Here is a 16,854-nt window from a genome sequence, read left to right on the forward strand (position 1 = left end):
CTTACACCATACACAAAATAAACTCAAAATGGATGAAAGACCTGAATGTAAGACAGGAAGCCAGAAAAATCCTCGAGTAGAAAGCAGGCAAGAACCTCTTTGACCTTGGCTGCAGCAACTTCTTACTCAACACCTCTCCAGAGGCAAGGGAAACAAAAGCAAAAATGAACTACTGGGACCTCATCAAAATAAAAAGCTTCTGCACAGCGAAGGAAACAATCAGCAAAACTAAAAGGCAACCGACAGAATGGAAGAAGATATTTGCAAACAACATATCAGATAAAGTGTTAGTATCCAAAATCTAGAAAGAACTTATCAAACTCAACACCCAAAAACCAAATAATCCAGTGAAGAAATGGGCAAAAGACATGAATAGACACTTCTCCAAAGAAGACATCCAGATGGCCAACCGACACATGAAAAAATGCTCAACATCACTCATCATCAGGGAAATACAAATCAAAACCACGATGAGATACCACCTCACACCTGTCAGAATGGCTAACATCAACAACTCAGGCAACAACAGATGTTGGCGAGGATGTGGAGAAAGAGGATGTCTTTTGCACTGCTGGTGGGAATGCAAACTGGTGCAGCCAGTCTGGAAAACAGTGTGGAGGTTCCTCAAAAAACTAAAAATAGAACTACCCTACAACCTAGGAATTGCACTACTAGGCATTTGTCCAAGGGATCCAGGGGTGCTGTTTCGAAGGGACACATGCACCCCAATGTTTATAGCAGCACTATCAACAATAGCCAAAGTATGGAAAGAGCCCAAGTGTCCATCGATAGATGAATGGATAAAGAAGATGTGGCATATATATACAATGGAGTATTACTCGGCAATCAAAAAGAATGAAATCTTGCCATTTGCAACCATGTGGATGGAACTGGAGGGTTTTATGCTAAGTGAAATTAGCCAATCAGAGAAAGACAAATATCGTATGACTTCACTCATATGAGGACTTTAAGATACAAAACAGATGAACACAAGCGAATGGAAGCAAAAATAATATAAAAACAAGGAGGGGGACAAAACATAAGAGACTCTTAAATATGGAGAACAAACAGAGGGTTACTAGAGGGGTTGTGGGGGGTTGTGGGGATGGGCTAAATGGGTCAGGGGCATTAAGGAATCTATCCCTGAAATCATTGTTGTGCTATATGCTAACTAACCTGGATGTAAATTTAAAAAATAAATTAAATAAAAATTAAGAAAAAAAAAGGGAAATGTCTTTTAGCAGTTGCTGACAGGAGCTCAGCTGCTGAGCCCCTAGGACCTCAGAGGACCTAGTCTTGACTCTACCCTGAGAAGCTTGACAGAAAGGGGGCTTGATGATACCGGGAAGTTTCCAGCACAGGCTGGACCGTGGTGGCTCTCCATAGACTGCGTTGATCAGAGAAAAGCCCAGACTGGGGAGACACCCTAGCAGTGCAGCCTTGACGGTCAGCTGGGGCACAGGGCTCAGCTCTCAGGCCTTGGTGACGGGAGCCTGGTCCTTAGACTCCCCATTTTCAAGTGGATGATTTCATAGGTCCCTTTACTCGAATCCTCAAGGATTCTAATCTTGGGTGTGAAAGACAAAGGTCTCTGGCAGTCGGCCCCCAAGTCCAAGGAGATAGAAAAGGAGTGCCAACCCCTTCCCCACCCCCCTTCCCCTCCCCCCTCCCCCACACCCCTAGGTCTCAGGGCTGAGTCCTGGAGCCTGGGCCTGACTCACGCACCCCGGGCTCGCCTCACTCACTGACCCGCTCACCTACTGCTCCGCCTTCGGGAGCATGCTGGACCCACAGGTGCACAATTCATCTGCAGCCATGAAACCGCTCCCCAGCGCCTCAGGGGAATGCTCTGGATGAATCTGGATGAATCCGGAGGTCCCCGTGGGGTTAAGCCGGGCAGCTGACCCAGCATGCAGGGTGTGGAAGGCCCCCTAAGGATGGTCATCCATGGAGAGAAGGAAGTGCAGGTCAGAGGAGGCACAGGCAGCCAGGGGGGTGCAGAAGCACTTTGGGGTGAAGACGGAACGAGTTCTGGAAGGTTGAGAAGCCGCACTCGGGCCACATTTTTTTTTTAATATTTTATTTGTTTTTGAGAGACAGAGAATGAGCCAGGAAGGGGCAGAGAGAGGGAGACAGAGGATCCAAAGTGGGCTCCGTGCTGACAGCAGAGATCGGGCCACGTGTTTAATTTTGAACTTTGTTCTGAGAACAACGAAAGCTACTGGTTGTCCTTTTCTCTCCAAGCAAGGGGGGTGGCCCCGCAAGATCGGTATGATAAAACTCACGCTGTGTCTGAAGCCTGGGTTGGAACAGGGCCAAAGCAGGAGCAGAGAAACAAGGCAGGGCGTCGTTACGACAATGAAATCCATGGCAAACATTACTGCCTCACCTGACCTGATGATTAAATGGGGTGATGACGGTGGAACTGGAGGGAGGAAGAGGCGAGCAGCTGATCGGTGCCCCATTGGCCCGCGCCCTGGGTGCCCAGCTCAGCTTCTCTTGGGCCCACCCTCCTCAGAGAGACTTCTGAGACTGAGACCTCTGTACTTTGTTCTTGTGTCGCCACATCAATGTCCAAAGCCTAGGACACCCCACTCTTCTCCAGCCAACCCCTCTACTCCCACATTGTTCCCCCTGACCTGGGTCCCTCCCTGTGCTCTCAACCTCGCTCTCCCTCACTCACCGAAAACCACCTGCTTCACCACCGTCCCTTCCACCCAGGCTCCTGCTGTCATCCTGCAAAACTACACGCCCACCACCAAAATCTCAACAATTCCTAGCGTAGAAGTCAGTAAATGAAGGCGCCTCTAATTCAGACACCCCCTTCTCTGACCGCAGCCCCATCCTTCCGGCTGGTTTGCTCCATTCTTCCTTCCTGTCTGCCTTGGACTGCCCAGGCTGCAACGAGGTGCCGCAGGCTGGTGGCTTAAAAACACAAACTTGTTTTCTCACACTTTCTGAGGCTGGGCGTGAGCAGAGTCGGGTTCTGGTGAGGGCTCTTCCTGGCCTGCAGACAGCCGGCCACCTCCTTGCCGTGCTTTCACATGGCCTTTCCTCGGGGCAAGAACGTGGAGTGGGAAGGAACAGTCTCTCTCTCTCCTCCTCCCTTTTTTTCTTTTAATATTTGTTTTTGAGGCGTGCCTGGGTGGCTCAGTCAGTTGAGTGTCCGACTTCAGCTCAGGACATGATCTCATGGTTTATGAGTTCGAGCCCCACATCAGGCTCTATGCTGACAGCCTGAAGCCTGGAGCCTGCTTCAGATTCTGTGTCTCCCTCTGTCTCTGCCTCTCCCCTGCTCACTCTTTCTCTCTCTCTGTCTCCCAAAGTAAATAAATGTAAAAAACATTTTTTTTAGTATTTATTTTTGAGAGAGCACAAGCACACAAGAGCAGGGTGGGGAGGGGAAAAGGAGAGGGGAGGAGGAGGGAGAGGAGGGGAGGGGCCAGGGGCACAAGATGGCTAGCCAGCCAGATACAGGGCTGGAACTCACGAACCCTGGGACCATGACCTGAGCCACCCAGGTGCCCCTCTCCTCCTTCTTTAATGCCACTAGTCTCATTACAAGGGCCCCACTCTCATGAGCTAATCTAAACTAAATCACCTCCAGAAGCCCCTTCTCCAAATACCATCACACCGAGGGCTGGCTTCAACATATACATTTGGGGGACACAAACATCCAATCCCATAACACCCTCCTTAGCCTCATTGGGCCCCCTGGTCTGCTGACTTTGGTGCTTCCTCTCCGCCTCTGTCCTCTCTTCTAGGACTAGAGGAAGGAAGCCACCACTTTCACGTCTATGGAGAGACACCACTCCTCCCTGTTGCCAAAAGCCCTCTCTTTCCCCCTTCCACTCTGGTTGCGACCAGCTAGCTAGCAACACCATAGCAGCGAACGAGCCCGACTGTTGGCCTTCTCTCTCCCTGAACCCCGGGCTGCCGTCACTCCCGAAGTCACACGCCCAGCAGGCCTATTCTGTGAATTCCTGGCCACCAGCCTCAGGTTTAACAGCGCCCAGCTTTTCCCTGCCAGCTTTTTCTCATCAGCTTATTTTCCAGTCTTCACCAGTGGCTGTTTCCACGCTCCGCTCCGTATCGCTCCCTTCCCTCCTACCTCCTTTCTAACATACGGCTTCCCTCCTTTCAGAGAAAGCAGAAACCATCCTATGGCAGCTCCCTAAACTTCTCTCCACCCCTCCCCCGCCCCCAATCTCAAATGAAGCCACTGAGGATCAGGCCTCCGCTCTGTTTACACCTCTGTTCTCAGGTCTGGGAGCAGCTCCTTGGACTCTCCTTCCCACCCCCCCGCCTTAGGCATGGGGACAGGGGAGGGGCAAGTGGTGTCTGAAAGGGTGGGAGAATTCCCCTCAGTAGGGTTTCTGGAGACGGCAGGTGCTCGGGGGGCCAGAACAGTCGACGCTGAGGCCTAGGGCTGCTGCACGTGGAGGTTTTCCACCCACCTTGCCCCATTCTGTCTCTGGGGTCTGCGGTAGCTGTGCCCTGGGGTCGAATGCTGCTCCCCACCATTTCTCTGCCCCCCCCCCCGCCCCGGACCGCCTGGCCCATTGTGACACTCGTCCCCGGCCGCCAATGGAACCCAAGGATTCTGCTTCCAAGGGTCTGGCCAGGCCTGGATTTTGGTCAGGTGGGTCCTGGCTTTGACTGTGGTCCTGTCTCCGGGGAGGAGGGACGGGGGGGTGGGGTGGGGTGGGGTGGGGTGGGGGTGGAAGGTGGCAATTATGATGACACCTGGCAATTGTGGGGCTGCATTCTCAGCACAGATGCGGACAGGAGCCTGCAGGGGCCTGTTCAGCTGTGACGAGTCTGTGGAAGGAACAGGCTGCCCTCACAGGAAGTGTGAGTTCGCAGGTGTGGCATCTGGTCATTTCCTGCCCTCAGATGCAGTGCTGCTCCTGGTTTTACCTCCTCTTTCTGGGTCTCGGTTTCCTCTTTTGTATATTGAGAACCAATTGCCTGGGGCCTGTCCATCTGGCAAGGGAACTGTGGGATCAGTTGAGGGAGCAGGTGCTCCAGAGCCCCGCAGACTGGCAGAGCCCCGGGGGAGGGGGACACTGAAGGGGACCCCATGGGGGAAGGCCAGTACAGCTGGCTCCATGCCTGAAAGCCCAGTCTCTGTGAGGAGAGCAAAATTCTCTCTGGGAAGCCTCTCTCCACCTCCACTCCCTCCAACCTGACACACAAACACACTGTATTAGTTCCGGATAGCTGCTATAACAAGCTATCACAGACTTAGTGGCTTAACACAAACTTGTTACCTTATAGTTCTGGAGGTCAGAAGTCCAAAATGGGTCGTACTGGGCTAAAATCAAGCTGTCAGTAGGGCCCTATTCCTTTCTGGAGGCTCTAGGGGAGGATTCGTTTTCTCAACTTTTCCAGCTTTTCCAGGCTGTCCGCACTGCTTGGCTCCTAATCCCCTTCCATCTTTGAAGCCAGAAATGGTCAAGTCTTAATGGATATAGCTAAAGTTTATTCATTTTCACTGCTGTATTGTATTCCATTGTATAAATATGCTTCCATTTACCCATTCTTCTGTTGATGGGCATTTATGCTCTTTTATTTTTTCTATTTGATGTTGTCATGAACATTTCGGTATTTATTTCCTGGATCATACATAGAAATGTTTCCCCAGAGTATACACCTGGAAGCAGAATTGCTGGGTCATCAAGTATGCAAAGACTCAACTGGATAAGACAATCCCAGATTGTTTTTCAAAGCGGAACAATGAATAATCCTGCCAGAAATGATGACCGTCTCCAACACTTGGTATTGTCAGATTTCCTAAGTCTTACACTAGTCTCAAACTAGTGTAAATATCTCATTATGGCCCTGAATTGCATTTCCCTCATTATTAAAGAGATTAAACATTTCTTCATACGTTTGTGGGCCACCGGAATTAATCTGTTCTTGAAATGCCTATTCATGTCTTTCGCCCATTTTTCTCTTGACTTTTTATTATTGATTTGTAAGGTACTTTATAGATTTTGATTCTAATTATTTCCCCAGCAATATGTGTTTTCAAGTACATTCTGTCAGTTGTGGCTTGTTTTTTTGTTTTGTTTTGTTTTTCTTTTTTAAGATTTTCTTTCCTTTCTTTTTTTTTTCGGAGTACCTTCTATGTATTGGGTTAGCGCTTTTGGATTAGACATTTCTTAGTTAGACAATTATTAATAAGCAATGACTATACATAAAACTTTGTCATACATTAAAGTTTAACTGGACACATTTGAGTTATTTATAGTAAGACAGTTCTGATAGAAAAGGTTGCAAGGGATGAAGGATTGTACTAGTCCCTGGTTTGAACACATATCAGGAGCTTTTGATACAGTTTCTGGGTGAAAAGAATGCTTTTTATTTTTATTTTTAAAATATAATTTATTGTCATATTGGCTAACATACAGTGTGTGAAGTGTACTGTTGGTTTTGGGGGTAGATCCCCATGGTTCATCGCTTCCATACAAGACCCAGTGCTCATCCCAGTAAGTGCCCTCCTCAATGCCCATCATCCATTTTCCCCCTCCTCCCCACCCCACGCTCCATCGACCCTCAGTTTGTTCTCTGTATTTAAGAGTCTTAAGATTTTCATTTTTAAGCGGTCAGGTTTATCATTTAGCATAGTGTAGCTTGTGTGCCACACATCAGTGACAATAAGTAAACCATTCCTGTTTCTGATTATATTCTCTGCTCCTGGAAGTACACAGTAGTTCCCCTAAGAACAGAGCAAAGTTTAAGATTGTCCCCTAAATGCTCTGCTTCCCCCAGACTATAACTATAACTGTTTCAGTCCTTTGGTTAGTTTCTCATTTTATGCATAGGTGATACATCAGACTCATTTGTGAGTTAATAAAGAATTATTTCATTTGGTCAACATTCCACCTTGTACCACAGACATATTTTTGAGTGATATACTTAAATTTTAAAAGTAAATCCAGTGGCACCTGGGTGGCTCAGTCAGTTGAACATCAACTCTTCATTTTGGCTCAGGTCACCATCCCAGCGTCATGGGATCAAGGCCCACCTTGGGCTCCACACCAAGCATGTAGCCTGCTTAAGACTTTCACTCTCTGCCCCTCCCTGACTTGCACTCTCTCTCTTATAAAAAAGAAAAAAGTAAATACAATCTCCCTGAATTATTTTATTTGGCCCAAACTTTTCATTTAAAATTTATATTCTTTACCTTGCAATTATAAAAGGAAAAAGCAATAATGCTTGAAACATTAACTCTTAACTCTTTAAATAAAGAATAACTTTGGTTTAAAAACTTATTCTTGAACAGTCACCTGGACAAACTTCCTTGCCACTGTCTACAACCAGCTTTTATTTAAATAAATACTTTTTAAAATGAGGTTAAAAGATTTTAATATACAGTACAAAATGGTACAGGATATGAGAATCTTCAGGGAAGCTTATTATACTAAAAAAAGCATAAGTAATCAGATAGTTACAGTAAACATTGATAGTCCTATGACAAAAAAACGTTGCCAACATCAATACAGAAGTGCCCACTGATTCAGCAGCATGGCCCCCCAGTATGGCTTAAGGAAGACTCTTCCCATGGAAGAGAGATTAAAAAAAGAAAGAAAGAAAGAAAGAGAACAAACTCTTGGGAACACAATTAAGGGAGGAAAAGTCCAGCCACAGAAAGCTTCCACCATTAGCAGATGGATACTTCACGATGTAGAAAAGATAGTCTAGGGGCACCTGGGCGGCTCAGTCTATTAAGTGTCCAACTTCAGCTCAGGTCATCATCTCATGGTTCATGTGTTCAAGCCCTGCATCGGGCTCTCTGCTGTCAGTGCAGAGCCCATTTTGGATCCCCTGCCCCTCCCCCACCTCTGCCCCTCCATAGCTCACACACACACACTCTCTCTCTCTCTCTCAAAAATAAATTTTAAAAAACATTAAAGAAAAAAAGAAAAGAAAAGATAGTCTACTGTGTAAGTTCTAAAGAAGCAGAGATAGTTAATTCAATTAAAGAGTGGTAATAACAGGTAAGAACACAGATTAATCCATTATCCATGGTACCTTTATCACAGAATATAATCAAAGAGGAAGTTATGCTGATGATGCTTGTTTTTTTAATTCTGCAAAAATGTTCAAGTCAAAGTGGCATGCACTACAGATACTCTCCTCCAGAGCTGTGTTTTTATTCCTGATTGTGTCCTGAAGAAGTCAAAAGTAAAATCCCCATCCCTGGTTATATTCTATGTTCCTAGGTATGTGCAGACTCTTTGTGTTGAGGCTTTTTGAAACCATTTTTAAAATTTGTGCAGGGGCGCCTAGGTGGCGCAGTCGGTTAAGCGTCCGACTTCAGCCAGGTCACGATCTTGCGGTCCGTGGGTTCGGGCCCCGCGTCAGGCTCTGGGCTGATGGCTCAGAGCCTGGAGCCTGTTTCCGATTCTGTGTCTCCCTCTCTCTCTGCCCCTCCCCCGTTCATGCTCTGTCTCTCTCTGTCCCAAAAATAAAAACGTTGGGAAAAAATAAATAAATAAATAAATAAAATAAAATTTGTGCAAAAAATGAGTTGGAGATACAATTTTATTTATTTATTTTTATTACTTTTTAAAAATAAGCTCTATGCCCAAGGTGGGGCTTGAACTCATGACCTCAAGATCAAGAGTCACATGCTCTACCTACTCGGCCAGCCAGGCGCCCCAAAGATGCAATTTTATTTATTTTTTATTTTTTTTTAACGTTTATTTATTTTTGAGAGAGGGACAGAGTGTGAGTGGGGGAGGGGCAGAGAGAGAGGGAGACAGAATCTGAAGCAGGGTCCAGGCTCTGAGCTGTCAGCACAGAGCCTGACACAGGGCTTGACCTCATGAACTGTGAGATCATGACCTGAGCTGAAGTCGGACACGTGACCGACAGAGCCACCCAGGCACCCCCAAAGATGCAATTTTAGAAAACAAAACAAAACACAAAAAAATTGAAAAGTCACAAGTAAATGATTTTATCAAGACAGAAGTTTTTAAAAAATGCTATTCATGGTTTAGTCGAATCCGAGTTTCCTACAACGTTGTTTAATGATAATCGCTTATGTTGCTCCTTTTCTGAGATATCATTCCAACGAGAGCCGCATAGTGTTAGCTTGGTTTTGTAGCTGCTGATAGTCAGACTGCCTGGAAATGGAATACATTTCCAGTTGCTATCTTAAACGAATTTGGCTTATCGTGTCGTAAAAGTTGGGCTCTGACCAAGTTTCTGCTGTAGGCGGCACACTGAATATTCTCATAATTTCCTTTTATTCCTCTTGACCCGCATTAAGAGCCCAAATCCGATAAGGACCCTGACCCAGTAAAAGTTGGTGGCTTCATTCTAGGCCTTGTGAAGGCCATAATGGATAGAGCCATTGGCATCCATCACCCCCTAACTTCCAGGCTGGAAGGCAGCAAGTGACTGGACTGCTCCTGGCTCCTTCCCTTAGAGTTGGGCTGATCCCACACTGCATTGATTTGTCTTCCTAGTCTCCTCCGACCTGGAAACAAATTAGGGCTTCATCTTTCATGCTTTGACACTTTTGGAAAGTTGTAACCAGCTATTTTGTAGAATGTCCCTAAATTTGTTTGGTGTTTCCTCATGACTGTATTAGCGCTATGCATTTTGGGCAAGAAGTGTTGATGTATCCTTCTTAGTGCATGATATCAGGGGGTACCTGATGTCAACGTGCCCCGTTACTGGGATTTTAATTTTGATCACTTGTTTGAAGTGGTGTCCACCAAGTTTCTTCATTATAAAGTCATTATTTTCCCTTTGTAGTTGGTAAGTGTCAGGTGGGGAGATACTTTGAAACTCTGCACATACCTATTTCTCCTATTTTCATCCTGTAGTCTTATACAGCCCTCAATGCTTCTTGTTTGCAACAATTACAACGGTGGTGGTTTTCTATTTCCATCATTCCTTCGATATTATTAATGTAAAATCCTACAGTAAGAAAGAACTGCCCCTTTTCTCCTGTTAATTCAACTATTGTATCACCATGGACTCAGGTATATTTAGTCTATGGGTTATAATCTATTACAGTCGTTTATTTTTTGCTAACATTGTCCGAGGTTTGGCTACTGGGGACTTCTTCTGGTTGGCTTCTGTGTCCTTTTGATGTGCTCCTGTCATTTCGGGGGTACTTCCTTACTTTCTGGTAGCACAGTGCATACCCCTTCATCTTGCACTTTCCCTGCTCCAGCCCTGGAACCAACCACTTCTCCAAAGAACCTTCATTCTTTTACTTGGAAACCAAGATCTAAGAACTAAGTGTGATCATTGCTACTAGGGTGTTACTGCTCTAGGCCATCTCAAGGGGCAAGGCTACAAAACATATATCCAACGTATCTCTTATGTATCAATATGTATCTGAAGTCATGGGTTCATACTGGTGCCTCTGAGTCTAGTCCAACACCATCGGTCTTCATTCTAGTCTTCCTTTGTCCTTGGTTGTAACTCTTTTCTCTAAGAGAAAGCTAGCTCTTCTTATCTGTAATACAGTTGCTTATTTGCTGAATTCCGGCATATACATAAAGTAGTTTCAGAACTGCAAATTCATATCCCTGTGACAAACAAATGCCCTAACTAGAATACATTTTTGTACAATTCTTATCTTCAGCTTTATAATGTCATCGACATAAAGTTATGTAGATTAATTCTTTTCTTCTCCATCCCCTTCAATGTGGTTATGATGTTTACAATAGTTAGGTTTGCCATTTGGATTTTTGCCATGTCCTGATTCCTTTTGATTAATTATTTATTTAAGGAGGGGTTGTATGTGAAACATGCTATGGTTCTAAGGGTCAGAATTATATTAAAAGCTATACTTAGATTGGTGAGGATACAGAGAAAGGAGAACGCTTTTGCACTGCTGGTGGGAATGCAAACTGGTGCAGCCACTCTGGAAAACAGTATGGAGGTTCCTCAAAAAGTTAAAAACAGAACTACCCTACAACCCAGCAATTGCACTCCTATGTATTTATCCAAAGGATACAAAAATGCTGATTCGAAGGGACACATGCACCCCAATGTTTATAACAGCACTGTCAACAATAGCCAAGGTATATAAAAAGCCCAAATGTCCATCGACCGATGAATGGATAAAGAAGATGTGGTATATATATACGATGGAATGCTACTCGGCAATGAAAAAGAATGAAATCTTGCCATTTGCAACAACATGGATGGAACTGGAGGGTATTATGCTAAGTGAAATGAGTCAGTCACAGAAAGACAGATACCATATATTTTCACTCATATGTGGAATTTAAGAAACAAAACACATGAACGTAGGGGAAGGGAGGGAAAAATAAGAACAGAGAAGAAGGCAAACTATAAGAGACTCTTAAACACAAAGAACAAACTGAGGGTTGCTGGAGAGGTGTTGGGTGGGGGGATGGGCTAATTGGGGGATGGGCATTAAGGAGGGCACTTGTTGGGATGAGCACGGGGTGTTCTATGTAAGTGATAAATCACTAAATCCTACTCCTGCAATCATCAGTATGCTATATGTTAGCTAACTTGGATTTCAATAACATTTAAAACTTTAAAATAAATAAATACATACACAACTATATAAATATACAAACTGGAAACCAGACGGCGACAAGCTCTCTGGAGAAAAATAAGTGGGCAAAGGAAGATGGGGGGAAATGATGTAATGAACATGAGAATGTTTGTAAACTATAAAAACTACAATTATAAGCTGTTATTAATAATGACAATAATGTATCTACTTTCCTTTTGTTAAAAAAAAAGCTATACTTAGAGAAGTGTCCCTCCCCCTCTTCCCTTCAGCCCCTTCACCTGTTTCCATCTGTTCACTCTCATAGATACACAATTTCATTAGCTTGTGACTTACCTGCCCTATATTTTTTCCCCCCACAAATGAGCATACACCTTATCACCTTATATCTCCGTTTATTATAAAAGGGTAGCATACAATACATATTCTTGAGCACATTGCTTTTTTTGCTGACCAGTATGGCCTGGAAATCATTCCATGAGTTCATAGAAAGTTTCCTCATTCTTTTTTACAGCTGCATAATATTCCACGGGGCAGATACACCATCATTTATTCAACCACTCTCCTACGTATGGACATTGATGTCGTTCCCAATATTTCATAATACCATCAAAGCTGCAGTGAGTAATCTCGCACCTATGTATTTTCTTACCGTCAGAAGTGTATCTGCAGAGTAAATTCCTAGAAGTGGGATTGCCGAGTCAAAAAGTAAGTGCATCTATAGTTCCGTCAAGTGTCAGTGGTCTCTAAGACCACCCCCAGTTCTGTGATTTCCTGCACTCATAGGCCTCAGAAATTGTTATACTCACAGCTAAAATGATTACGGCAAAGAGATACAAAGCAAGGTCAGTAAAGGGGAAAGATGCATTGGGTGCAGGCTGGGGCAACCAGGCACCGGCTTCCCACAGTACTCTTCCAGCAGAATTACACACGATGTCCTTACTCCCCCAGCAATGAACAGTGGCAACATAAGTCTTTTCTGCCAGAAAAACTTCCTTGAGCTTGAGAACTGAGGTTTTTACTGGGGGTTGGTCACACAGGCACACAGCACCTTCATGATTGACTGTAGTTACTAAAACTTCATTACTCAATTTCAGCCCTTAGGAAGGAAGGGTATGTTCCCCATAAGGCACAAGACACGTAGACGGGCTGGTACAGGGTGGTTCAAAGTTCCAAGCATGTAAAATACTCTTACCAGTTTGTAGCCCAGGACTCAGCTCCCAGAAGCCAGCTGAGGACCAGTCACACACGCAGGTCCTAGAAGAACATGCGAGATTTAAGCAACTCAGCGTGGCTGGGTTGCTGGGTTAATAGTAGGAGTTGCCAAGTTATCCTGCAGAAGGCTTGTCCCAGTTTGCATTCCCATCAGCAACGGGAATTTGTTTCCTCACGGCCTCACTGACAAAATGCGTCGTCATAATGTTTAATTTTTGCCAATCTGATAGGTAAAAAATGTTATCTTAGTATTATTGTAATTTGCATTTCTCTAATGTCAAGTGAATTTGAACATTTTCCCATTAAAATGGTAGATTTTTACAAATTTAATGGTTTGGGGTTTACAGACACGTAATTAATTGACTTTTTAAAAAGATGGTTTTTATTTTGAGAGAGGGAAAGAGGCAGAGAGCGAGAGAGAGAATCCCAGGCAGGCTCCATGCCATCGGCACAGAGCCCAACCCGGGACTCAATCTCACGAACCGTGAGATCACGACCTGTGCCCAAACCAAGAGTTGGACTCTTAACTGACTGAGACACCCAGGTGCCCCCCCGTAACTGACTTTTGCATATTCACATTATACTCAGCTAGCTTGCTAATTTCTCCTTTTGTTTCTAATTATTTATAGATTCTATGGGGTTTTATTTTCTTCTTTCTAATCTTTATGCTTTCAATTTCTCTTTATCTGATTGCCCTGGCTAGGGCTGTCAGCACCATATTGAATGGGTGATTGTGGACACTTTTGTCTTCCCTTTAATTTTTAAAGGGAATAATTCTAAAGCTTCCCCTTTGGGATATTTTTGGGAAGGAGGGTAGATTCTCTTTATTGGATTAAAAAAAATCCAATTTTTGTCTAGGATTTTTTAAAAAATCATGAATTAGCATTGAACTTTATCAAATGCATTTTCTGTGTCTCTAAACATGATCATATGGCTTTTCTCTTTTAATCTATTAAGTATAAGTATTTATGTATTTTCTATAGTAAAACCATCTTTGCATTCCCAGTTTAAGTTGTTTTTTTTTTTAACATTTATTTATTTTTGAGAGACAGAGACAGACACAAGCAGGAGAGGGATAGAGAGAGAAGGAGACACAGAATGCAAAGCAGGCTCCAGGCTCTGAACTGTCAGCACAGAACTCGACGTGGGGCTCAAACCCATGAACCATAAGATCGTGACCTGAGCCAAAGTCAGATGCTTCACTGACTGAGCCACCCAAGCGCCCCTTTGCATTCCTCATTTGAAAGTCACTTGATCATGGTATATTTTCCCTATTTATACACTATCGAATTTGATTTACTAACACTGTACTTAGAGTTTTTACATTTATTTTTATGAATGAAATGGATCTAAAATTTCCACTGTTGTACTGTAGTTTTCTAGTTTTGTTACTGAAGTTAGAATGATCTCTCTACTTAGTTCCTGAAAGAAAAACAAAAACAAAAACTGGAATGATCTGTTTCATAAATGTTTGGTAGACCTCCTGAAAAACATTTTAGGTCCAGTGTTTTCTTTGTGAAAAGATTCTTAACTCCTGCTTTCATTTCTTCCATCATTGTAGAACTTGTAAGCCTTTCTATGTATTCTGGAGTCCATTGGATTCCTTTTGTTTTAGGAATTTAATTCATCGAAGTTTCAAATTCATTGACATAAAGTTGATATTAGCATTTGGCTAGTATTTTTAATCTTGCTGTACCTTTATATTCCTTTTTCTTTCATATGTAAAAGCTCTATTGTACTTTCTGGTTTTTAATTTTTATTTAATTGTCTAACTTACTCATCTACTTACAGAACCAATTTTGGACTTTATTGATTCTCTTATTATATATATGTGTATTTTTTAAGTTTATTTATTTACTTTGAGAGAGACAGAGACAGTATGAGTGGGGGAGGGACAGAGATAGAAACAGAGAGAGAGAGAGAGAGAGAGAGAGAATCCCAAGCAAGCTCCATGCTGCCAACACGGAGCCCAATGGAGGGCTCGAACCCACAGAACCGTGAGATCATGACCTGGGCCAAAACCAAGAGTCAGACACTTAACCCCCATTTCTTATTGTGCCCCATTTCTTATTATATTCTTTATTTCTATTTATCTCTGTCTTAACTGTATTATCTCCTTCCTTTACTTATTTGGATTTATTCTATTGTTCTCTTTATGATGGGCATTTTGTTTATTTTCAGTCTTCCGATTTTCAATAGAAAATCCCACAGAGGACCGTCTTTTATACCACCCACAAGTTTTAATATGTTATCACTCATTATGACTCGTTTGTAAATGTTTTAAAATTTCCATTATGACATCTTCTTTGACTTGTGAAGTATTCGCAAGTTTTTAAAATCATATATATATGTTTTTTAAATCATATATATCATATATATATTTATAAGACTTAAAAAAATATATAGATAAGCACACCTGGGTGACTCAGTTGGTTGAGCGTCCAGCTTCAGCTCAGGTCATGAGCTCGTGGTCCGTAAGTTCGAGCCCCACATCAGCCTCGTTGCTGTCATCCTGTCAGCACCGAGCTTGCTTTAGATCCTCTGTCTACCTTCTCTCTACCCCTCCCCGACTTGCACTCTCTCAAAAATAAATAAACATTTAAAAATATATATATAGATATAGATTTAGATATTCCATGTTCATGGATTAGAAGACCCAATATTGTTATTAAGATGTCAGTTTCTGGGGTGCCTGGGTGGCTCAGTCGGTTGAGCGTCTGACTTGGGCCCAGGTCATGATCTCACGGTTCGTGGGTTCGAGCCCCGGGTCCAGCTCTGTGCTGACAGCTCAGAGCCTGGAACCTGTTTCAGATTCTGTGTCTCCTTTGCTCTCTGCCCCTCTCCTACTCATGCTCTGTCTCCCTCTGTCTCAAAAACAAATAAACATTTTTAAAAAAATTACATTAAAAAAAAAAAAGATGTCAATTCTTCCCAACTTGACCTAAGGGTTCAATACAAATCACAACAAAAAATGCAGCAGGTTAAGGGTGCTTGGCAGGCATGGTCAGTGGAGCATGTGACTCTTGACTTTGGGGTTGTAAGTTCGAGCTCCGCATTGGGTGTAGAGATTACTTAAAAATAAAATCTTTTTAAATTTTTATTTATTTTTATTATTATTATTTTTTTAATGTTTATTTATTTTTGAGAGAGACAGAGACAGGATGCTAATGGATTGGGGCAGAGAGAGAGGGAGACACAGAATCCGAAGCAGGCTCCAGGCTCTGAACTGTCTGCACAGAGCCCGACGTGGGGCTCGAACTCACAAAACCACAAGATCATGACCTGAGCTGAAGTCGGACTCTCAACCGACTGAGTTACCCAGGCGCCCCAAATAAAAGCTTTTTTTTTTTTTTAAGTTTATTTATTTTGAGAGAGAGAGAGCAAGCATGAACATGTGAGGGGCAGAGAGTAATGGAGACAGAGAATCCCAAGCAGGCTCCAAGCTGCAGGGCTCCATCCCATGACTGTGAGATCATGACCTGAGCCCAAGTCAAGAGTTGGACGCTCAGCCAACTGAGCCACCCAGGTGCCCCTACTTAATAAGAAAATCTTAGAAAAAAAATACAGCCAGTTATTGTGCAGATATCAACAAGCTGATTCTAAAGTTCAGATGCAAAGGCAAAAGACCTAGGAGGCTCAGCACAATAGTGAAGAAAAACAAAGTTGGAGGACTCACACTACCTGATTTCAAGGCTTACTATGTAAAGCCATCATAATCAAAATGGCATGGAATTGGCAATAGAATAGACACATAAAGCCATGGAACAGAATAGAGCCCATAAATACGATCAACTGATCAAAGAAGCAAAGGCAATTCAGTAGAGAAAGGGTAATCTTTCCTGTAATAATTGAATGTACTGTAAACATTGAACGTCCATAGGCAAAAATGTTAACCTAAACATAGATTTTAGGGGTGCCTGGTGACTCGGTCAGTTAAGTGTCCAATTCTTTTTTTTTTTTTTTAATGTTTATTTATTTTTGAGAGAGAGAGAGAGGAAGAGACAAAGCATGAGCAGGGGAGGAGCAGAGAGAGAGAGGGAGACACAGAATCTGAAGCAGGCTCCAGGCTCTGAGCTGTCAGTGCAGAGCCCAATGCGGGGCTCAAACCCACAATCCGT

At 43.4% G+C, this 16,854-nt stretch overlaps 1 pseudogene; it reads right to left on the reverse strand.

Moving 5' to 3' along the window:
- Positions 1-9,055: 9,055 nt before the first annotated feature.
- Positions 9,056-10,177, reverse strand: LOC124526558 (small integral membrane protein 19-like; annotated as a pseudogene).
- Between the last annotated feature and the right edge of the window lie 6,677 nt (positions 10,178-16,854).

The sequence above is a fragment of the Lynx rufus genome, unplaced genomic scaffold (genome assembly GCF_022079265.1).
Source record: "Lynx rufus isolate CCGP_SWC_20201006 ecotype Redwood Valley unplaced genomic scaffold, mLynRuf1.p SCAF_5, whole genome shotgun sequence".
Taxonomy (NCBI): domain Eukaryota; kingdom Metazoa; phylum Chordata; class Mammalia; order Carnivora; family Felidae; genus Lynx; species Lynx rufus.